General features: G+C 45.4%; 1 pseudogene; it reads right to left on the bottom strand.

Annotated features, from left to right (window-relative positions):
* Positions 1 to 12,199: 12,199 nt before the first annotated feature.
* On the bottom strand, positions 12,200 to 12,849 carry LOC114203184 (ubiquitin-conjugating enzyme E2 E3 pseudogene; annotated as a pseudogene).
* Between the last annotated feature and the right edge of the window lie 12,505 nt (positions 12,850 to 25,354).

Here is a 25,354-nt window from a genome sequence, read left to right as displayed (position 1 = left end):
CCCTGAGCAGGAAGCCCAATGCGGGGCTTCATCCCAGGACACTGAGATCATTACCTGAGCCAAAGGCAAACGCTTACCCGCTTACCCGACTGAGCCACTCAGGCACCCCTAATTATTTTAAGCATAAATAGTACTATCCATTAAAAGGAATGAAAATACTCATGAGCAGCGTCAGACCACATGTCACTAGCCTGGGGACAGGTCCTGATTCAAAATTCAAAGTACCGTTTCTACTGAATGCAGATCACATTCACACCATCGTAAAGTCAGAAGATCCTAAGCTGCATCATTGTAAGTCAGGGACCATCTGTACAGACAAGATCTTTTTCCTATTTACCCAAAAATTAATTTTAAAAATTATGTGGTTGTTAGACTTGCAGCTTTTTAAGATCCACCTTATAGTCTAGGCAGCTGATACATGACACTTTGCTTAAATGTTGCCACCGGAATAGATAATAGCACAAACTAGGATATGTTTTGATAGGCGTTTTTAAAAGGGAAATGTAAAAGCGTATCAATGATTGCAAATAGGTAAAATATTCATGCATATAGACAAAAACTGATTTCTTGTAGTTATTGGGCTGAAGTGGCTGATTCAAGAAGCTTGTGGAAATGTAAAGACTTTTTTCTGTAAAGTCTTGTAATTGTAAGCCAATTTTCTGAATTCAAAAGATAAATAAACTAGAATTGACATAAGGAAGAAGAACTAAGATTGGTTTGATTAAAAAAAGGTATTTATTTGTACAAGGTATTTATTTTAAATAAGGTACTTATTTTATATTTATGTCCATTCCTCCCTTGCTGGTCTGAAATGAAGCTCTATCACTTCGTCTTCTAACAACAAAGAAAAGATCAAATAAATTTTTGGAAAAGCGGAAACTTTCCTAGATAGGAAAGAAGATAGTGATCACATACATAAAAGCAGATACTTCCTTCAGGGCTTGTGAAAACAGTTCTAGGGTCTGAAGACTCATTAGCGTCATTTTCTATAAATTTTGCATTTTATTAGAGAGTAAGAAGGATGCCATTCGACTAGAAATACCCAAATGTTCTAAAACTGGAGATCATTTAAGTCACTTCTGAAAACCAAAGAAGTGACTGAATCTTTTTAAAGAGAAGTAATCTTGTCTAAAGAGCCTGGTGCTGGTTGTTAAATTGATGAGCATTTACAAATGCGTGTTTAAACTAACACAGTTTGTATTTTGTGCCAAAATAACTCCACATACTATGTTGATGCCTTTACCTTGAGGCTGGAGGAGCAGGGGACATTGCACCCTGGTTTCAGAGAAGTATCTGATGAAGCTTCTCTGGTAGTCATGTGTGCAGGACTATGACATGGGAACCAGATTGTAGGGCTTCTGAACACAATCATACAGGACGGAGGAAGTTGATTAATGAGTTCTTGTCAACTTGGTGGGAGGTCTGCAGCAGAGTGACATGGGGATCACTCCCCGGGCCTGTCCTGTTTGGTCTATTTTTTATCAGCCACTTGGGTTGAAAGTATGCTTATCACATCTTCAGCTGCCACAACGTGGGGAGGGATTGTTAATGGTGTAGACGACAGAACCAAGTACACAATGAAATCAACAGGTGGGAACAGGGTTCACCAATGGAATGTAACAGGGAGAAAAGGAAGTCTTACTTTTTGGACTAATAGGAAAATTAGTAAGTTTACCATAGGAGACATGAGACTTGGCTGGAGATCAGAGAAAAGAGGTGTGAGTTTTTGTTTGTTTGTTTGTTTGTTTCGTCCATTTCTAAAGCAAACAAGGATCTTTGGAATGATGAGAACATTTAAATAAAAAGTCAGTGTTTATGCCCTGGGGCCTGGCAATTCTACCTTCCTTTGAGTCCTGTACATCTCCAGTATTATGTCTGGATGGGAGCCTCACATTTCAAGCGGTTCATTTAAAAAATTTAGAGAACTCAGAGGAAGGTCAATGCAAGAATGAAAGGGGAAAGAAAGCCAACAGGTACTAGATTCTTATTCTGTGCCGGGCACCATGCTATCCTGGGAACTTTATATTTTACTCCCCAGAAGCCCTATGGCATAGACAGGTGTGTTCATCAACTTATAGATGAGATTGGGACTCGGAATTTAAGGAAGTTGCCCAAAGACTAAAAAGTAGCAAAGGACCAAGCTGAAATTTGAGTCCAGGAGTGTAAGTTGCCTAAACCTAAACTACTTTCTCCTCCAGGAAAACCTTCCAAGTTTATTGAGAACACAAGCATTGTCTTCATATATTTCAAGCATTAGCGTATAGAAGACGAAACAGACGGAGTTATATGGGTTTCCATATACAAGAACTAAGGCATTTGGCGTAATTTCTTAGAGCACCCAACTCTGCTTAATTTAAGGAAGCAGTTTTAACGCACAGAATTATCCAACAGTGCAAACATCTGTCCACGTGAGTCTTGAATTTCCATTTACTGGAGCTATTTAAGCAAAGAGTAGAATGTCATCTATCCTGGATATGTGGAAAAGGTTCCTTAATCTCTTTCTGAGAAAGAGGTTGAATTCAAAGACCTGCATCCTCCCTTCCAACGCTAAAAACCCCAAGTCTATAAGTCAAGCCCGCAAGAACTTCCAGTATATTGGGAAAGGATCAATTTGCCAACTTCTCTGCTTCAGTACTTTTGAGTTTCTGTTTTTTAACCCCATGCTGCGTTCCATGATGGCTGGCATTTAGCTTCCAGCTCTGCAACTTGCTAGCCCTGTGACCATAGACCTAACCTTTCCACTGTCATCTTTCCCCCCCGCCCCCTGCAAACGGAGGTCATAATAATGCCTTCTTCAAAGGCTGTGCAAACAAGAAATGAGACATTAACTTAAAAAAAAAAAATACTAAGCACCATTCCTAGATCACATCAAAATCCTAATAAATGTTAATGATTGATAGTAACAGCATTGTGATGCTAGTTATGATAAGCCAAGTGATTTACATGTTCTTTTTCTTTCGTATTCATAAACTCTTCAAGCAAGGATATCAAGCTGCTCCATGGGGCAACTTGAGGCTTGGATGGTCCAGAATATCTGAGCTGCTGTCTTTCCTATTACTACTCCACTGCACACTTTCCTTAGGATCAACTCAGCCCCTGGCAGGGTGCCAGATGATCTGGGGAAGGACACAGACATTGAATTCCACGTGGTATCACTTGATTCAGGATGCAGATCAAGGACCAAGAACCCCTCCCGTGAGCACATTTTGTCTTCTTGCTATTTTCATTCTTAAATGTCTTTTTAATCATTGACAGCATGTATACATGTGGCATGTTCATTTTTAACACATTCAAATGGTTTGGAAGTATGTGAAATACAAAATGGGAATCCTCCATCACGCCCAGCTCTAACACATACCTCTCCACACATACACATTCCCTAAAGGAGAGCTTGCTTGAGAACTTGATGTGTTACCCTTCCAGATTTTCTATTTCTGTCCAACCACAAAGAGTTCCCACTTCACTATTTCATTTATAGCCTCAGCAATCATGGGAGGTGTTACCACTTTAAATATGATGACTGTAAAGATCCGAGAGGCAGAGTGGAACATTCTACAGGTAGTAAGTAGCCATTAGGGTTGGAAGTGTTCATTCTGTTGATTCTTATCCCAACAAAGGCTGCTTAACCAGACAACCAAAGGTTGCTTAAACCAGACTTCTGGCTTCTGGCGCAAAGAATCATGAAAAAGATTATGAAATCAAAATTAAATTCATTAGTATTTGCTTTGAAGCTTTCACATTTAAGAGAAAACTGATTTATAGGACTCTAAAGAAATATATAACCAAACCTGTGTCATCAAAGAATGTGTCATAATTCTTTTCTTTACAGTGTAAGACAAAGCAATTACACTTAAATTTTTAAGAGACAATTTAGATATTTTGATATCTTTTATTTGGAATAAAATATGATTTGATAGAACCTCAACTTCGAACTAGTTTAGTCTTTTCCTACCACCAGCTCTTGGGAGGAATTCAAAACGCTGCAATTCAGGGGAAGAAAATGTTTGTCTTTCTTCATAACGCTTCCTTTTTTGGGAGTTGTTTATTTAATAATCACAATCAGACTTTTTTTTTTTTTTTTTTTTTTTGCAGGCTTGGCAAGTGGCTACCAGTTTTAGATTCATTCTGATTTGATTCATTGGACCACAGAGAAGACACTGGAGCAGAATTGACTAGATGTTTCCTTTTTTTGCAACTAAATACTTGGACTTTGCGGCATTTTTTTTTTTTTTTTTGCCCATATACATGAGACCACAGTGTTATATATTCTTAAATGCACTGTTGAATTTAGAACATTTTGCATTTTCTTTCTCTTTTTGAAGTTTAAATTCAGAGCTGATGATACATGAAATGTTCAGCCTTCGGGTAACGTGTCTATGACAGGTCCTTAGTGTGGCTAGTGGGGCCTTCCATATGTCACAGGATGACATGTGGTCAGGTTCTGCAGACGGGAGTTTCCCAGGCAACCGAGTCTGTGCCCTATGGGGATTCCTCAGGAAGTTGAAAAAGGGGGATGGAGATGAGAGGTCGGGAGCCACCACGTCTCCAGGCCATTGTTTTGCTTTCTTTTGTCTGCTCTCCTGCCTTCCCCTTGATTCTAGCCCGAGACTCCAGTCTCCAGCATGAGGAATGCATTCCTTTGCTGGCCACTCCAGAAGCTTGGGGGGGGGTGCTTTGCTGGCCACTCCAGAAGCTTGGGGGGGGGTGGAGGAGCACACAGAATTTTAAATATATTTTACAGCTTGATGTTTTAAATGATGAATATATTCACATTTGGTAAAATCACTGTAATGCTTGTAAAGTGAGTCAAGTCACATACATGTGAGTAAATAGTTCAGGTGGTACACAGCTTTGGCTAACAAGAAAAAGAAGAAAAAAACGAGGGTGGCAAGGAAACCACTGGACATAGTTTCCAAAATTTCTACCATTTCTTGTTTTTCTGTTTATAGCATTTTTCTTATTCCTTAACGATAATGGTGATAATGATACCTAATGCTTTATTTTCCTTCAAATTCACACAACTTTTGTATCTATCTATATAACCATATGATCTTCCTTTAATTTTTTTTTTTAATAAGGAGGAAGTTATTATTTGTTGGCTGGAGGGAGGAGAGAGAGAAAGACTGCTTCCTGGTTTGTGTTAAGATAGTTTAGTCTGGAGTCAGATAAGCCTTTATCTTGAGCCCAGCTTCATTGTTCACTAGTCAAGTGGCCTTGGGGAAATTATTTGATCTCTCTGTGCCTTAGTTTCTTTCTCTGTAACATGGGGAGAACAACAGTGCCTTCCTTGTAGGATTATCGATTGGATTCAATGGCCTATGCATACAAATGCTTAGCGTGGTTCTCAGCACACAGGAAGTACCCACTAAATTCTAGTTATTCGGTATTCATCTCATTAACATGTTTCTAAGATGCTGTTTATTCCACAGCACCTTATTTCACAATGGTTCAAATGTGAAGAGAAGTGTGTTTCAGAAGGATGGTGTGCGAAATCGCCTCAGTGAAGCTTTTGGAGTCCTTATAAACACCTTGTCAGGTTGCCTCAGGCATTAGTATTATCCCCTTGTAATTGATGAGATTTCTGGAGCTATCCCTGATTCTGAGACTTCCTCCCACTCACGGTCATTGGCTGGGGACATCTTTGGAATTAATACTCCTCCCATTGTATCTTAGGGCATGGCATTCGTGGGATACTGCTCCCATGTTCTCAGAGGCCTAAGCAAAGAGAAAGTGAAATTCCTTCAGTTGATCCCAGGAATATACTTTTTTTTCTTTCTTTCTTTCTTTCTTTCTTTTAAGATTTTATTTGACAGAGAGAGACATAGCAAGAGAGGGAACACAAGCAGGGGGAGTGGGAGACGGAGAAGCAGACTCTCCGCTGAGCAGGGAGCCCCGACATGAGGCTCGATCCCAGGACCCGGGGATCATGACCTGAGCCGAAGGCAGATGCTTAACGACTGAGCCACTCAGGCGCCCAGGAATATACTTATTTCTAAACAAAGATATAATAATGCCTTTAACCATTTTAAAAGTTTGCCTTCTTGTATCAATCCTGGCTTTTTTTGTTTTTAAAAAGCAGATCCCAGATCGCCTTCTAGAAACATAGCTATTTGTCCAGCCATTTTGGAGTCTCTTATAACTCTTGATAATTGCCTTTTAATTTTATTGTAAATGTGCATTACAGATGATAGTTCTGAAAGAGATGAGATCTTCCAAAGTAATACATTTTTTTTTTCTTTTTTGAGAGAGAGAGAGAGAGAGCAAGTGAGTGTGACCTGGGGGCCGGAGGGAGATGGAGACAATCTCAAGCAGACTCCCATGCTGAGCATGGAGCCCAACTCCAGGCTCCATCTCATTACCCTGAGATCATGACCTGAGACGAAATCAAGAGTCAGATGCTTAACCAACTGAGCCACCCGCAGCCCCATAATAAACATTTTTCAAAGTGATGAGTGTGTAGGGTGAGTGAGAAAGGTCAGATGAAGCAATTGGCATAATCCATCCTGATACGTGTAATACAAGGTGACACTTTTTAGAGAAAGTAACATGATAAAGGTAGTTTAATCTTTTTCTTTTTTTTTAAATTTTGCTAGGATGAAATCATGCCTCGGCCTTTTCCAGTTTCTCTAATAAGGATAGAGGCTCAAAGCAAATGCCCAAGTTTGCTGGATGGAATGCAGAACTCAAACACACTCCCTTTCCTGCCCCTCCATTCCATTATTACACATTGGATCTCAAAAAAGATAATTCTGTCAGAAAGGAGATTGAGAACATTATTCAGTCAAGCATTCATTTATGTAATAATTGCATAAATAACATTAAGAGTCTTTCCTGTGCTTTGCACAGGGCAGTAATCACTAAGCTTTGCTGGATGTGAAATGTTACATCATAAAATCCTGGAAATACATATATGAGATATAGACCACTTTCTCCCCCTTTTACAGATGGAGGAACACGCTTCTCTTCACACTGGAACCAGCTTGCAAGGAATGAGTAGCTCATTTGGGTGGCAGCACCAGAGTTTTATTCCAGTGCAGTCTATGATAGTCTTATTTTTTCTAAATTTTTCCTCCTTTCCTCTTCATGTTACTATACAAACTGTTATGGAGCCCTACCTATTGAGTCCCACATACTGGAGTCCCTCTAGGATGGATCCCGAGACTTATTATCTTCTCATTCTAGACTCTTTCATTGGTGTGCTTCAACCCTGAGACACCAATGTGGGCGTCTCAAGGACAGCTAAGACTCAACATCTGGAAAGCTTACTTCTTTGCATCTCAGCCCCGACCCTGTCCCAAACCTGATGCTTTTCAAAGATGCTGCTTCACTGAATGGTCTCCCCATCCCTCTAGCTGTGTGAGCCGGAAACCACACTCACTCTTGACACCCTTGTCTCCCCCCATCTCAGGACTTGTGATAGATTTGTGGGGTTCTCCACGTCCACCACCCTGATGATCCCCCATCTCATCTCTGGCCCGAACAACTGTACTGTCCTCCAAATTGGTCTTCCTCCCTGGCCCCTTTCCAGTCCATTCTCCACACCTCAACCCGAGTGGGATTTTTCCAAATGCCAATCTGCTGGTGTTGCCCTGCCCCGTCTTCAGACTTTTCAGTGGAATGCCATGGATCTGGTAACAGACCAGTATTCTAACATGGTTCCAAGTCTCTCTAACGCATCCTGTCTCATGAGTCTTTGCCCTTTGATCTCTGCACTTAGGCCAAGCTGATGCTCCACCAGGTCCTTAAATGAGCCACCTTCAGCCACATGCAAGGCTTTGACCTATTGCTGGTGGCCTGAAAAACCACCTCCATTCCAAAGTTTACCACCGTAATGTCTATGTTGCCTTTATTTCCCAGCTCAAGTACCACTCCCTCGCCTAAGCTTTTCTTAATTTCCCATACTGGATTAGGTGTGTACATTTTATTCAAAACACTTTAAATAAGTGCCTATACACTTATCTGTGTGTTTCTTTGATTAATATCAGTTCTCTTTACCAGAAGATAAGCTCATGAGAACAAGGACCATGTCTCCATATTTACCATTATGCCCGCCTATGCCTAGCGTAGAGCCTAGAACATGGTAATAGTTGAATATGTATTTGAATAAGTACACCGTGATAAGGCACAATAGGATTATTACATGATTAAACTATCTTGTGTTCAGTTATTGGTGAAAAAACAATGTCTGTCTCTAGAGTTAGGGATTCTCAAACATTAGTGATGATCAGAATCACCTGGAAACCTTATGGAGCATACTGGCTCCCACCCCCAGCATTTCTGATTCAGTAGGTGTGGCTGTGTCAAAACTCTGCATTTCTAACCAGTTTCCTGGTGAGACTGTTGCTGCTGGTTCGGGGACCAGACTTGGAAAACCATTGTACTGGGCCACATACATTTTAGAATATAGTTCTTACATTTTTGAGAAATCATGCCTTCTTCATCTATTGCACTAGGCACAGCGCAGATGCTACAGGAAATGGACAGGTTTGCTCGTCCTTAGTCATTTCTAGCCCTTTGGAGAAGCTCCTAGATTTCAACAGCGGTGCCTGGCATTGCTCAGGGATTCAGTTTCCAGCAGGGATTTACTCACTAGCAGGACTCTCATGATTCTCAACAGGGATAAGTGCCTGCAACTGAAACGAAAATGGGGAGGGCGGGCACGGAGGCTTAGGTTTCAAACATCTTTCACTGAGGAATTAGTTATAAAGAGACACACAACAATAAAGCATGAACTGAGCCCAGACACCGTCATTCATAGCAAGCTTACCCTCTGAAACTGGCCCCACGCCAGCTTGGAGCCAGGTGCCTCTCTTGGATCTGAGTCAAGTGCCCTGCGGCCACCTTTGGAGCACTCAGGTAGGATCCTGAAAGCCCCTCACCTCCATCTGCCCTGCTTGATTACTATTTCAGGTCCCACCGAAGGACTCCCAGCTGGCTGGCTGGGGTCCAGCCGCTCAGGCTCGCCCGTCCCATCATCTGTGCCACCATGGGGAGGCCGGGCAGGACCGTCAGGAGAGGAATGACAATTGGGCCACCTTCTTTGCTTGGAGCTCACCTCAGAGAGGTATTGTTTACACATGATTAGAGTGCTTGTGGCTTATTATCCTGGGCCTAGTGGCTGCAGAAAGAAACAGGAGGGCCAGACCTTCCAAGCTAAGATACAGGTTTTCATAAGAAACAAAACAAAAGACTAGGACTTTCTGGGGGGTAGGCGGGGTAGAGGGACGGAAGATCAAGTGTATGTAGAGACGGGCATTTATAGCAGGTCGTGCAAGCGGATGAGCTCACTGGCAGCACACACCGATGCTCGAGTGCAATGCAGAGGGCGGGCACGGTTTGCCCAGGGGCATGTGTCTGAGTACTTGCACGGCTAGCTGAATTGAAGGCAGAGGATTTGTGCTGGTTTTAGTAAACATTTGAAAGTACCTAGTGTGATGGTCATGGGAATGCCTCACAAACACTCAACTTCAGGCAGGGTAATGGACCGAATTCCGTGGCTGCGTTTGTGACCCGGCCACGCTTCGGGTGGACTGCTCCTAGCCTGTGAGTGAGTGAGAGCAGCAGCTATGCTAAGGCAGACCCCCGGCTACACACACACACCACTAGGAAACACAGCACTCCTCTGCCAGCTCGCTCCGGCTTGAGGGCCCTTCCGTGGGCTTCTAGAACCTTCCTAACGTTGCACAGAAATCTCAGATGCTTCCACCCAGCCACCGTTCCCTCTCGCCTTCACTTGGGGTCAGAGGCAAGTCACGGACTGATGGGTTTGCCAGACCTCCTGGCTCCTCCCGTTTCTTCTTACAAACATTTACCCCCAGGGTTCTCTCACAGTTTCTTCTTCTTTGCAGAGTGTCCTCGTAACACGGGAGGGCACAGAGTATTTATTCTTCACCTGGGTGAGGAAACAGGAGCTCCTACTGAAAGGGGTGGATTGAGATTCTAAGAAATAGACAGGTTCCTTTTGTCCCTTGGTCCAAGCCCTCATTATCCACATCATCTTCCCGGATTCTCTGTTTTCTGCCCTCTGTTAAGTTCCCCTCTCCCAACACACCCACACACGCACCTGCACATGCATGCACACACACACACACACGCACACACGCACATACGCACACTCATTCTTCTGCAGAGGGTCTTCAACAAAGGTCATCATTCCTGGAGAATAATTGGGCATTCAAGATCCCCTCCCTTCATGACCCCTTTTTAGACTTCTTATCTTCTCTCCCACCTCAAATGATAATCTAGCATCTCTAAAAACCACCCACCATGGCAAAGGTCATCCTCAAGTTTCCAGCCTGAAAACCTACTCTATTTGTGAAGTCATAAAATACAAAGAGTGAAATAACCTAACAGCCCTATGATGTATATACTATGATTCCCAATTGCTTTTTATCTGGTAGGCAATTGTGTGCAATTGTTATGAATCGGGAAACATAAGTCAGATGCTGTGTTGCCTTAGGGATCCTACTCAGCCTCTCTGAGCTTCCATTCTGTCATTTGAGATGGTGACATTACAGAGCTATTGTGAAGATTATAGAAGATAATATTATATGTGTAAAGAGTTAGTATAGGACCCTACACCCTTTAATGCTTATTGGGTGCTTACTATTATTAATACAAAAATAGTTATGGTAAAGAAGCAGGAACGTGGTGATTCCAACCCTTAGCACATGGTATGATACATAGACAGTGCTTAATAAATATTTCCTAAGTGAATATCCTTTAAGATACGGTTTCTCAATCTCAGCACCACTGACATTTTGGACAGGATAACTCTGTGTTGTGGGGGGTCTGTTCTGTGCAGCATACGATGTTGAGCAACATCTTTGGCTTCTACACACTAAATGCTAGTAGCAACCCCTATCCCAGTTATGACAACCAAAATGTCTCCATACATTGCCAAATGTCCCTTGGGTATAGGGAATGTCCCCAGTGGAGAACCACCAGTTAAGATAGAATTAACATAGCCCCTAACCCTCAGAGGCTTAAAATCCAGGAGGGAGGCTATCCCACATTATTTTAGTTTTTGGTTTAATTTCCTATGTCCTGTGACAGAACAAAATACTGAATGTTAGAAGAGCACAGAGAAAGGTCATTGACCCATTATGGAGAATTTGGGGGGAGTTTGCTTCCCATGAGCTCAAGCTCATGCCAATTATGGTCCATTGGCTTGACCTTTACAAATGGACCCATCAGGTCAGTCTGAACTCACGATGAGCTCTGGCTTCGTTTCTAGCTCTGTGGTTGGGAGTATGTATTCCAGCTTTTATATTTTAGAAATTGACAATGTGAAAATTAATAAAAGGAAACCACCTTTAGAATGGGGCTGGGAGGCCTGCAGGGGGAGCTCTCCCACTTAGCTCTCAATTGCAGACCCAAAAGGAAGAGAAGAGATGGACCTTGCAGGTGGATGCTGCTTTACCATCCCAGCGGGACGAAGAAAGACTTTCCTTCTCCCCCAGCAACAGCCCAGCCAATGAGAGAGTGCTACAATTCAGCCAATGAAAAGCCACCATAGTTGAAACTCCCAGTTTACTCCAATGGCCTTTTGGTTTACAACAGCCTTCCCAACACCCCGTTCCTCTATAAGAGAGCTGTCCTCTGTTTTGTGCTGTGGATTTGCCTCTGGTTTTGCCTTGTAGCTTAGCCTTTGCCTCTTGCCCTTCTCTGCTATTCTGAAATAAACTCATTTTTTTTTTTTTTGCCTTCAGCAGCATGTTTATTGTGTTTGAGATGATACATCACGTGCTCTCTGAGCCACAAAGGGTAAAAGGAAATCCTCTCATTACAGACTGACAAAGGTAAAAGGTAAAACATTTTTCACAACAGGGAACCACATTCTCAGAAATAGATCTGGGTTTAATACAAATGACATAATTCCTAGTCATCTACGGCTACTTTTATAACTTCATACAGATAATGAATTAGGCTAAAATGCACTGTAATATTTGGTAGACTTCAGGACCAGTATCCTTAGTACGTCACAAAATATATTTTGATATCCCAAAGAAGCAAGACTTGCAGGTAGGCGTTTTAAACATAACTAATCTACAGCTACAAAGTTCTACTCTTGATAGCATTTACCTTTTGGGGGAGTCTCCTAGTCTCCAAAGGATAAAAGCAGAGAGTAGAATCAGTGTAACATATGCCCAGAAGTCCATATTGTAAAGGCTATAAAGATTTGCAGCACAGTGGGAAGGGACCTTCTGCTCCTTCCCACCGCATACAAATTCTGTGAATTATGTGGCGTATCTCTTGGTCCACTGTCTGGCTATCCTGTCATGTTCTGCTCTGTTGGTCAAAAACTGAGTGGCTATGCTTCCAACCAGAGGATCTGCAGGGTTGCAATCTGTCAAAAGAGAACAAATCGACAGCAAAACCTTTGAAATAGTCAAAGCAGGACTCCAGTTGTCTTTAAGGATGTCCAGACAGATGACTCCCTGACTGTTGATGTCACAGTGATAGATTCTGGTGCGGAAAGTAACCTTTGGTGGCTTACATGGATAATCAGATGAAAAAGTGATATCCAGAAAAAACACCACCTTCATATACGGAACCTGGTGGACCAAGTATAGTCGATCTCCATTCATAAATAGGCCCAGCACTGCAATTAGGAGGAGGATCAAGAGTTATTTCAGCTAGCTCCTTCTGAATTCGTTTAGCACTAGTGGATAACTCAGCAGTGGTTTTGCTAGAGAGTTTGGTGTTTTTCTTCTGCTGAGTGGCAGAAGGTTTTCTTTCTTCCTGTTCTTCAGGCTCTGGAGCGGCTGGGTCTCGCTGGTCCACATCTGAACTACCACTGCTGGCGCTGGGGCTCTCGTCATTGAACCTTTGCCTATCACTGGACATCTTGGTGAAGTTATTTCTTGGAAAACTTCGCTGCCCACCCGGCCCACTCACACGCTGCTACAGTGTGGGGGAGGGAGAGAGAAAAAAACCCTTCCTTAAGGAAATGGAGGCAGTGAGGGGGCCCAAATAAACTCATTTTTTGCTGGTAAAATAACTGGGGGTTTTATTTCTAAGTTTAGCAACAACAACAACACTTTTTTGTCTCACACCTAAACCAAAGATGAGTATTTCTGCTTTCTGAGGGTCCGGGCACTCTCCATAATCTGAGGAAATCATGCTCTTTTCAGCTTCTTTTCACTTGGGGAGACTGGGTAGGCAGAAAGGGGTCTGAAACACCAGCACTTCTGTTAGGTGCTCTTCACTACTGATGAAGGAAGCAAGGGATGGACAACCTATTATTTCTGCAGAGCGTTGGTGAGTTATTTGCTAGGCTAAGAGAGGCCTGGATCTGGACAGAGGTGGAGGCTAGATAGTTCTGCATAAAAAGCAAGGAAAAAAAGGAGAAGAAAGAAGAGTCTTTGGGTTTATGGAGACCTCCGGCAACATGGTAACTTGTAAGAAAGGGATATCTGATACCCCCTTAAATCAGTTTAGTCTCTGCTGTAAACCCGTTTGATGGTGGTGATGGTTATACAGTATTGGGGAGGCACTTAATGCCATCAAGTTGCACACTTTCAGATGGTTAAAATGGTAAACTTGATGTTATGTGTACTAGTGATGGTTCATTTTATGTGTCGGCTTGACTGGGCTAAGGGACACCCAGATAGCTCCTCAAATAGTCTTTCTGGGTGTGTCTGTGAAGGTGTTTCTGGAAAGATCAGCATTTGAATGGGCAGTCTGAATAAAGAAGATCACCCTCACCAACACCTGTGGGCATCATGCAATCCTTTGAGGGCCTGAGTAGAAGAACCAAAAGTCCGTGGAAGGATGAATTCACTCTCCCTGCTTGAGCTGGGACATCCACCTTCTCCTGCACTTGGACATCAGTGCTTCAGGTTCTCGGGCCTTTTGGATTCAGACCAGAACTACACCACGGGGCTCCCCTGGTTCTCAGGTCTTCGGGCTTGGACTGCAACCGCAGCACTGGCCTCCAGTTTGCAGATAGCACACCGTGGACTTCTCAGCCTCCATAATCAGGTGAACAAACCCCTGCTAGAAGCTATGTTTCTATATGTCCGCAAAGTTTCTATTGGCTCTGTTTCTCTGGACTAAGACGGTATTTCACTACAACCAAAAATAACAAGTATCTGAGTCCCCACACTTCAGTAACAGCTGCTGTGGACACTCAAGATGGCTCTCTTGAGTGGTTTGGGACAAATCAGACATGGTGCTCTTTGTCTGGTCGATGCAGGACAGAGAGGAAAGAGGGAGAGGTGAGAGTTGGTGACATTGAGACTTTGGTGGGAGCCAAAGTGAGAAAGCACATGTCTGGGGAGCCCCTCAAAATCTGGCAAGGCCACTAGATGTCCGATAGTACAAAGGACCTAGGGGCCACACCCATTACGTTCCCATTTTAAGGGACAGGGTGAATTCAGTTGTCATCTGGCTTTCATAAAGATGGAGCTTAAAAGGTTCAGAAAAGACTGTAATCTATGTCCTAGCTTAGGGCTTATCAATTGGTATTTATATTACTGATCTCATGGGGCCGTTTTAAGGGTCGAAGGAGTTAAATAGCTATACAAATTTAATACATACCAATGTTTGATGTCTGATGCCACCTTTCCACACACTGTTTCCTCCCTTTGCATCTGTTAAATGGTTTCCTGGTCTTCAAATCACATCCATTTGATAGTTCTTGTCTTTGGTTTTTGTTCTTTTAAGTTTTTAGCCTTCTAAATGCCCTCCTCCCTCTGGCATGCCCTGACTTTTCCTCCCTCAACTCCTTTCCCCCCTCATTTAAGGATACACATGCCATGCTGGGTCCAGCCTATGACTTTCCTGGGTGAGCGTTCTGACACGCAGCGATAGCCCATGTGAATTAGGAAGGTCCTTTTTGGTGTAACTCTGAAAGTTAGGGATGAATTCCAAACACTCTCATTCCGAGCGGAGGTCTGGTCTGGTCAAGCCTTCAGGGATGGCCACACAGACATCTGCTGGTGGACTCCAGGAATACGGGGGTTTCTCTTCCCACACGAAGACTCCCTAGAAACCTCCGCGACTGATTGGGGGTGGGTTGTACCCCCCCGCCCAGCGCAATGCATCATGCTCCCCAGGAAAGGATGGTGAGATGGGCCTCACGTGTGTTTCCACCACTGCCACTTATCCAAATTTTGTCAGCTGGTAATTTCCCAACTTCTTTGTGCATTGGACAGTCTTACTTTCATTTCCCAGTTTAGGAAACTGTTTTGCACAGTACTTTGATGCTTCTTTTCTTTCAGTGTGCATGGTGCTGGGCAGTCAACGGGTGGGAGTAAATTTCACCCTCGCTGTTGTCATGACTATTCATTTCTCAACCAAACTGGAGTCTCTCTCTGCTAGAGTGGAACTTTCTGAGATACATGTATGCCCTGTGCCACTGTTTTCCTAGTTCTACAGCATTGATTAAGCCTATGCTATCCTTCATATGCAAGACTGAATTCTAAATTGTGGCTTTTAGGAAAAGATACAACCTGTGGATCTAATGTTTGTGGGTGCAATCCCTGGGTGTGTGAGTGATGGTAGCCCTAAATAAAAGGTATTTGTGCAACCTGTATTCATTGGGCACTTCTCTTTTGCATGGTCTGAGACAAGTAACACTTGGGCTCCCCACCTCCCTTCCCCATTGTAGGGGCAATGATACAGATGTTCCTGTTGCTGCCATGATTTGTTTTTTGTTTGTTTTGGAGGGTTTTTTTTTTTAAAGATTTTATTTATTTGAGAGAGAGAGCGAGTGTGTACAAGTGTGGGGAGGGGCAGAGGGAGAGGGAGAGAGAATCGCAAGCAGACTTTGCGCTGAGTGTAGAGCCCAACCCGGTGCTCGATCTCACGACACTGAGATCATAACCTGAGAGGAAATCAAGAGTTGGAAACCTAACCAACTGAGCCACCCAGATGCCCCATGCCATGATTTGTTATAGCTCAGCGGTCTCACAACAAAGGGAATTCTAAATTTCTGCTAAGTGTGTTATTTTATATTCCTCTGATGGATTATGTCCCAGCCATTCACACTGGCGGTGCAGGGAAGCTTCATACCTGCAACATATTCTGTATATAATGCCAGTCAAACAAAGTAGTGCACAAAAGTGTATCCAGCCGGATCTCTCTCTTTTTTTTTAAATGTTTTATTTATTTATTCATGAGAGAGAGAGAGAGAGGCAGAGGCAGAGAGAGAAGCAGGCTCTCCCCACCTAGCAGGGAGCCCGATGCGGGACTCGATCCCAGGACCCTGGGATCATGACCCGAGCCGAAGACAGACACTTAACCATCTGAGCCACCCAGGCACCAGATCTCAACTCTGTAAAATGGTGCTTACAGCAGGAAGATACTATGTTACCTGTGGTCATCTTTGAAGGGTAAATAACAAATTATCTGGTTCTTTCATTCCATTTTTCTTTATTTTCCAAGACTTTCAAAAAGAGCTTGTACTGGTACTTATTACTATTTTTAAATTAAGTAATTTCTTCAGTCCCTCTGCAGTAGACCTACTTTGCCAGTTCCATAGCATATGTGGCAATTTATCAGCTTTTTTTTGGGGGGGGGTCTGTTTTTGTTTTTGTCTGTATTCTCTTTATGTGCTTTTAAACCAAATAAGTGTTTTATAATTAAAGCAGTGTGTTCAAAGCTGTGTGTCTGTGAGAGATCTTTTATTTACTGTACAGTGAACTCATTGAACAAAGCAATATTTAAGCAATTCTGAATTTTTTTTTTTTTTTTTTTAGGCATGGGGGAGTATGGGGTGGAGGGAGTTTCAATTGTAATGATTTTCCTCCGTGTCATTTAGCAGTTTTCAAGGGCTTTTCATTATGGCAGCACTGGGCCATTTGAGGTACTTGCTTTCTAATCAGCCCTGGATGCCTTCCAGTGAGCCTGGGCGGAAATTCATCGGGCACAGGGTTTAATTGGGGCCACCCACCATGGAAGCGCTTCCCCCCTTTGTCCAGAGAGATGGAAGCTCTTAACGTAATGCACATAAAAACGTCCAGTATTGCAGGGCAGGAGCAAGCGGGCTCTGATGTCCCGAGGCTGTTATTATGTCCCAGTTTAATGTTAGCTTTTCAGGGAGACTCCATCCAATCACGGGGGATGCGAGAACTCTACGGAAAGAGAGCAATATAAAGTATTAGGTTGCCGTCTGAACACAACCCCTGATGTTTGGAACCTCTCTAAATAGATCCCAGACTGCTTTAAAAATAAGAAATACCCCCTCTCATCCCTTCTTCTATAATCCCTCTGGCACCTTGGATTCCTTAAATTAATTCGTTGCAAAAGCTGGTTGAGTTCCAATAATTGGTTTTAAATGATCTGCCTCTTGAAATTGTGCCTTGCAGTCTAGTGGAAACGCCAGCCTCAAGAGCGGTGGGGCCAAGTCACTATGCAGCTTCTGGAAACAAATTGCCTGTGTAATGGGGTGCAGGCTCCATACGGCACTCCCAGCGGGATGGTGATTGTGTAACTGGGGAAGGCAGGGTGTCTAGAAGGCCAGATCATGGCGGTGTTTTGGATGATGCAGCTAAGTCAAGGGAGCTGTGACCTCTTTGCATGCTTAAAATTGGAAATGTTTAATTTGGATGTGACTATGGCATCTGCAAGCTTCTTATTGGCTGTGCTTCCCGGGATAACACAGCCAGCTTCCTGGGAATAAAGATTATTCTTGCTTTGCCCTCCCCTACTGCAGAGGGTAGAGGGATGAAGAAAAAGAGAGAGAGAGTGGTAACGAGGCTACTGCTTATCAAGTGTTTAATCTAGCACTTTACCTGATGAGCAGGATGACCGCCCACCCCCGTCCCCCACTCTGTCCCCATGAGACAGCACTGTTACTACCGCCCTCTTGTAGATGGGAAACTGAGGCTTACAGTGGGGAGGAGACTAAGTTCATCCAGTTAGTGTCTCTGTCCTGCCTGTTTGACTCTACTGCAGCCCTTGGGAAACTTAATGGGCATACGGCCACCTGGGGATCTTGATCTAATGCTGGTTTTGATTCAGGGCTGGGGCGGGGCCTGAGACTCTGCATGTCTAATGAGCTCCCAGAGGATGTGGATGCTGCTGGTCTGGGGATTGCCCTCTGGGCAGGCAGGCTCCAGACAATGGTGGGGCCTCAACTGGCCACACATCCCATTCATCTGGAGCCTGGGGCCTCTGACAATACTCCCGATAACCTTTAAAGACCCACTGGCTCAGAATCTTGGGATGGGGCGCAGGGAGAGGGGGTGGGGGAGGGCCTGACCGCTGAGCATCCAGGCTGAGAAAATCAGCCGAGGTGGGAAATTGTATGGTTTCAACCCAGGGTGAGCATCAGGGCACTTAGACTTAGTAGAGCAACAAAATGCAGGAAGGGAAAGAGGAAAAGACCACTGTGTATTACAGGGTGAAGGAAGAAATAAAAATGGGCCATGGTGGGGGATGAGGGAGGGAGCGAAAACAACTGGAGCTCCTTCACAAGCAGGTGTGGGACGTGCTTGGTTGTGGAGCCTGATCCTCACAGGAGGCCCTAGAAGCAAGGTTCCCCAGGTGGGGCTGGCTGAAGAGGTGAAAGAAAGGGCTTGTCTCGGTGGTCTGGATCAGTTTCCTTCTCGGCAACAAGGGCTCCATTCAACGTCTTTCCAAACATGTATGTGTCAGCCCTGTTCTCGGTACTAGAAACGGAGAGGGCAGAGATGGCCCGGCATACTCTGCTCTAGGCAGCTGGGGAGGAAGCCGTGCCTGGGGCGGGGAGTGGCCTTTATAGCACTTGTCTCCCAGAGGTAACAAGCCCCCCCCCACCTTACCCCCCCCAGCCAGGGTGATCTGGGAAGTCTTTCCAGGATGCTGAGGGCTTGAACTAAGTCAATTGCCATGAGGGTGCCATGAGGGTGTGCCATGAGCCTGTGGCATTTCTAAAGCAGCTTTGGTGACCAGCTGAGGCCCACCCCCCATTCTCTCCCACATCCCAGGGGGGCTCCCAAACTTCCCAGCTTGGAATTTGGGGCAGATGGCAGCCGCTGGAGAATGACTGATGGCATTTGCTTGGTGCCTTGTTGAGTTTAAGGTGACTGGCACGTCCAATTAAAAACATCCCATACATGGTTGGAAATGTGTGTCTAGAGCTTGGCATGGAGATTCAGGCTGGAATAACAGCTCGGGGAGTCATCAGCTATTCCGATGGGATCTGAATACCCAAGGGGAAGAGAGGACCTAATTAGAAAAGATAAGAGACAGGGATGTCAATCTGGGGAGCACCAATGTTGAAGGGACACCAAAAGGGAAGGGAAATAATTGATTAGTAAAAATTAAGAAAAAAAAATCCAGGATATAGTAATGACCCGGAAGCTGAGGAGGTGAGTGCTTTTTGTGAAGGAAGCAGTGATTATTAGTTTCAAATGTTACAACTATTTTAAAAAGATAAACACTGACAAGGGCTTCCCCTCTCTAGAACATTTTTAATGGTTCTCTCTGAGTGAAGGGAGCAGGGTCTACATCTTTCTATTTCTATTTATTTTTAAATAGCTTGATTCTTATTCCACCATTATGAAATTATCCTTTAGAATCTGGCTACCTTGGGGACTGTTTCAGGGGACCTGGGGCTCAGGTGAGGGGCAATTGACTAAGGGCATGATGCATTTGCCTTCAACTGCAGAGCCCAGTCTTTGAAGGGCTCCCTGACACATGGGAAGGATGCTGGGTAAATGTGGGAAATGATAAAATTGGTGATTCAGAGGGGCACCTGGGTGGCTCAGTCAGTTAAGCCATTAAACGTCTGCCTTTGGCTCAGGTTATGATCCCGGGGCCCTGGGATCATTCCTCATGTGGGGCTCCCTGCTCAGCAGGGAGCCTGATTCTCCCTCTCCCCACCCCTTCCCCACTGCTCATGTGCTCACGCTCCCTGCCTCAACAAATAAATTTTTTTAAAAAAATTGGTGATTTAGAAATAGTAGCAGTACATAGTGGTAGGTGGGATGAGTCTTTGCTTCTAGTCAATCTCTCAATTCAAGATAAAAAAAAGGCCTAAGAGGAGATTGTGTTTTAGATTACACACATAAGTGAAATCTTGCAGTAGCTGGCTTTCTATCCAATTTATTTCACTTGCATAATACCTTTAGGTCCATCCTTGTTGCAAATGGCAAGATCACATTCTTTTTTTTATGGCTGAGTGGTATTCCACTGTGTATAAACCACATCTTTATCCATTCATCTACTGATGGGTGCTTAGGTTGTTCCCATATTCTGGCCATTGTAACTAATGCTGCAATGAACATGGGGGTGTATGTGTCTTTGATTTAGTGCTTTTGTTTTCTGTAGCCCAGCAGTGGAATTGCTGGGTCATCTGGTAGCTCTATTTTTTTTTTTTTTTTAATTTTTAGGGAAACTACATACTGTTTTCCACCATGGCTGTACAAAGGAACATCATTTTCTAATGCACACCTAGGCATTGTATCCAAGAGCTATAGCCTGGAATTGGATGAGAAATATTAGGGGTCCCATCTGGGGTTTGGATAAAGGAACATTCGGGTGACACCATCTCTGAGCAAGAGTTCACAGCGTCAGAAAGTGGAATGGCCACAGGAATAAGGTTCAAAAGAAGTTCAGGAACGGGAGAAGAGCTACCATTTATTGAGCACTGGTGGTTCTGGGTTCTGCCTCAGACATTTTATATACGTTGCTCCCTTCAACTTGAGTGAAAATAAAAATAGGTGAAGGAGGGACTATCTTCTCAGTGTGAACCATGAAGAGCACATTAAGACTTGGTGTCCAAGGTCACAGAGCAAAAAAGCACTAAGACTACTTTTGTTGAAATTGATGGAAACCCAATACAGACCAACTCAAAGGGGGAAAGAGAGTTAGCTTAAATGGTAGTGATTTCAAGGATTAAAGGAGAGGGTACAAGAATCATGGCCTCCGACGAGAGCCTGTTTATTTCCCTCTTTCCTACTCGAGGAGTTTCATTTATTGCCGATCAGGGGGATGGCTGCTGACAAATCCAGGCTGTAATCACACATTGTGACAACCTCAGCTGAAAGATGGGTCTGTTCTCCCAAATGGTGTAGATAAACACCAGTGAACGATTCTCCCAGGTCACACTTGAGTCCAGATCCCACCTCTTAGGCCAGTAATTCTGGCCCTGAAAAAGTACTATGACATGTTTGGGCAGGTCTAAATCACGGATTAAACCAGAAGGAGGGAGATGGAAATGTTTACAAGGCAAATTAGCCTCTCCCAGCCCAAAATCTAATCAAACAAGCAACAAATAACTTACTGCTCATCCCTACAGCAAGGATTCAGTCCCACGCCTGCCCTTTATGATTTCTATTATACTTTGATTTTTCCCCAAGTAAGGAGTAACTCAAAGGCACCCCAGAAGCTTTAAGTCCTGTTGACCCAGAAGTAGTGTTGGTGTTTAAGCGAAGGTGTAAGTACAGTGGGCCACAATGAGCTGTTTGTAATACATTTAGTGACATCAGAAACAACCAGGTGTTGGTTAAATGACAAATCCTGGGCTTCAGCCCAGACCCACTTAATTGGAATATTCATAGGGATGCTTGAGAGCATGGTTCTGACAATTATCCAGGAGGTTTTAGTTAGTAGTAATACTTCCCAATCCTGGCTATTCACGCTGAGTGAGGACTCGCTGGCCTTAGAGAGGCGAGCTTGGGCATCCCTGGGACAGATGTCTGAGCCTGCGTGTGCTGAGATCCTGGTGGTGGAGAAGGAGGAGAGAATAGGTCCCATAGACAAAAGTTATTTCCTTTTCTTCGATGGCCTGATTTTTTTCCCAGAGCTTTTGCAAAGTCTCTATTCCACTCTTCCTCTGTGCAGAGAGCTCAGAATTTGGCCTTGAGTCCAGTTGTGGAGATAAGTAGTCTAGTTCTGATACAGCCTCCTGGGCCTCGGGCAAACAAACTACTTTTAATAGTAGGTCTTGGGAAAGCACTAAAAATAGAACAGGGGAGCAGCATGCGTAGCCAGGGCAGGATCAACAGAGGCAAATTGAGTGGAGGAATCTCATCGCACAGATAAGTTAGGACACATGCAGGTTGTAAAGCTAAGAAATCAAGGTCCATGTCCTAAGAAGTACCATGAAAGACTGAAATGTAACGCTAGAGGGGAGGAGAACGGTTGACAATTCCTAAACGGTGCTTGATGACAATCTATGTCTAAAGCTAGCTATTAAGCTAAGAGGTTCTACTTCCTATGTTGTCGCTGACCAATAAAAAACAAAACTGGCTACATGTCACTTGTTTGAATTTCACTCTTTGTGTGGCACACACCTTGTCTTTCTGGTTATCGCTAAAGAAAATGGAGAAAGTTTGGACCTGCCATTCTTTTTTCTCTTTCTTTCTTTTTTTAGAGAGGGAGGGGGGAGGGGCAGAGGGAGAGAAAGAGAAGATGACTGACCCCACTGAGCAGGGAGCCCAATGACACAGGGCTCAATCCCAGGACCCCAAGATCATGACCTGAGTGGAAGGCAGACGTCCAATCAACTAAGGCACCCAGGCGTCCCCAAATCAGCTAAGATTTGTATTTCCAAATAACTTAAGAGATGAGTGCTATTTTGCAATTCACAGCTGAAGGGCAGGACTTTATGCTCCTGACTCTCTGTCACCATCTAGAGGCAATTTGTACATATTGCAGGGCTAGTTCTGGGAATGACTGAATTTATACAATCATCTCAGAAGTTAAGGCTGGCTTTGCAGTGTTTATATATTGGCCCTACAGAAGACGGTGGACCCAGTCATTCGCAAATGGATGGAATCGGAAGTTATGATTTCTCCAGCCTCCACTCCCTTGGTGTCCAGTTCTTTACTGAGACCACATAAAGCCCGGAAGTCACCTGTATCAGAAGCCCCCACAGGTGCTCGCTACAAATGCATATCTGGGCCCCGCACCAAATCTACTGAATCAGAATTTCCGTGGTGCATGGCCCAGGAAGGTGCATAGTAAGCCAGCATCCCAGGTGATTTTGATGCACATTAAAATCTGACATCGGATGTATGAAGTCGCGGAAATACAATGTATCCTGTTCTCACTTTTTTTTTAAAGATTTTATTTATTTGACAGAGAGAGACACAGCGAGAGAGGGAACACAAGCAGGGGGAGAGGGAGAGGGAGAGGAAGAGGGAGAAGCAGGCTTCCCGCGGAGCGGGGAGCTGGATGCGGGGAGCCGGATGCGGGGAGCCGGATGCGGGGAGCCGGATGCGGGGAGCCGGATGCGGGGCTCGATCCCAGGACCCCGGGATCATGACCTGAGCCGAAGGCAGACGCTTAACGACTGAGCCACCCAGACGCCCCTCCTGTTCTCACTTTTAAAGTCCACATATAAAGTGCTCAGAAAAATACAGTCAATCCTTGAGCTATCCTTCCGATGCATCGTGTTTATTTCCGTTTCACAGATTATACAACGGAGGCCACTAGAGCTGAAACAGATTATGTTGGGAAACCCTACTGGTTTGTTCAATCTGGATTTCCTCACTGCATGGCTTTTCTGCTTGGGCAGCCTGGAGGTCAACTTGTCGCTGCCGTATGCAGGAAAACAGACAACGCGTACTGAGCTGTCACTTGTCCTAAGCTGTGACGTGGACCTCATCTTAACCACCTCGGTACTCTTAGGACTGGAGCAGGGTACATGTCCCCCTTTCCTGCTACTATCCTGGTCCAGGATGTGTCATTATTAACCTTGATTCTAGCAAGTATGCTTACCTGTTCTCTGGCCCGACCTCAGCACCGCCAGTTCCTATCCACACACTGTATTAGAGCTAATGCTGTCCTCCACACACCCTCTCTCTCACATCTTAAATCTAACAGATTCCTACATGCTTCCCCCGGCCTATAAGGTCCTGGCGACTTGGCCCTCTGCTCCCTGCCTCTCCCTCTGGCCTGTAACTCACTCACTTTTCGTGCCTGAAGACCTTCACTTCTGTTGTGCCCCCGCTGCTGACACACAAGACCTTATTCCTCTCTTCCCTTGTAAAACCAGCACAGTCTCTTTGGTCTTATTTGAAATGTGAGCTCTGAAGAGACATGTGACACACACACACACACACACACACTCTTATCCCCAGCCCTAGCTAAATTAGATATAGCTGTTATTCTTTCTAATTTAGGAGCCTATTCTGTTCCTTTATAGTAGTTGTGATCATCTGGGTTCTGGCATTGTTGAGTTATCCAATGAGAGTCTTTCCCACGAGCCTCGGAGACTCTATTCCGTTCATCCCTGCAAACAGTAGGGATCCAAAGATTAAGTAAATGTATTGAGTAGATGACCAGGCACGTGGTAAGTGAGCCGCACATTCACGGTGATGGCAGCTCTGTTGGCGGTGGTTGAGTTCTCCGACTTGGGTGTGGTGTCTGGGGCCAGGATTCAGTCTTGAGAAGTTGGGACACAGGGTCACAGGGAGAAGAAAGAGAAGTGGCTAGGCCACGGCCAGCCTGCCTTGCGCTGCAGGCAGTGACCAGGCTCAGGGTTCCAGCCCTCCAGGCTGCCCTGGATTTGCCAGGCCTCCGGTTTCTTTGGGTAGCTAGGCTATCTTGAGCCCAGCTGAGCCCAGTTTCCTCATCTTTCTCGAGGGGTTAATAATTCCCACCTTGCAATGATGGGGCCGGAGGTAAATGCAATGGGGGGGTGGGGTGGGTAGCACCTGGCACTCGGGAGGCGTTCAGAACGCCGAATACCTAGGCTGTCTGGCCAGAAGACTTGTACAAGAGAAGACTGCACAGGCCGCCAGAGGAGTCGCGCCACTTACCTGAGCCTGCCTCCTCTCAGCTCAGCCCGCGGTGCGCTTAAATTACGTTTTCCAAGCCTGACCCAGGGCGCTCTCCCCCCTCCCTCTCCTCCACTCCCCCACCTCCCCTCCCCCTCGGCCTCCTCCCTCGGAGCGGGAGCCGGGGATCCCACGCCCTTGCACCAGCCCGGGGGCTCGGACGGGCCCGGGAGCCGCTGGTCGCCAATCACCGTGCGGTGGAGAGGCGGGCGCTCGGCTCGGCGCTCTGGGGGAGCCAGCTGGCTCTGCTTTCCCCGGGAGCCTCAGACGCTCACACAGACAGACAGACGCACAGACTGGCGGGCAAGCGGGCGGGCAGGCACGGACAGAGTCCCCCCCACCCCCGGCCGTCTGCACTCGGAGACGCGCGCCAGCCCGGGCCCGCGGAGCCCCCGTGCCCCCCGGGAGCGGCAGGCAGGCAGCTCGGCGGGCCGGCGCCGGCAGCAGGGAGGGCGCGCGGGCGGCCGGAGGAGGGGAGGCCCAGGCGTGCGCGGCCCGCGATGTGAGCGGCGGCGGCTCCCACCTGGCGCCGCACCTGGAGCGCCGCGCTCCGGGCCGGCGGGGAGAATGCGCGCTGCCAGTGCGCTCCGCCCGCCGCGTCCGGCCGCCCGCAGCCGCCGCGCCCGCACCTGACC

Source organism: Eumetopias jubatus, unplaced genomic scaffold, assembly GCF_037043125.1.
Source record: "Eumetopias jubatus isolate StellerSeaLion01/CBP00866 unplaced genomic scaffold, mEumJub1_p1.0 scaffold_10, whole genome shotgun sequence".
NCBI classification, from domain to species: domain Eukaryota; kingdom Metazoa; phylum Chordata; class Mammalia; order Carnivora; family Otariidae; genus Eumetopias; species Eumetopias jubatus.
The sequence above is the reverse complement of the archived record's forward strand: the minus strand, read 5'-3'. Positions and strand labels throughout refer to the sequence as shown.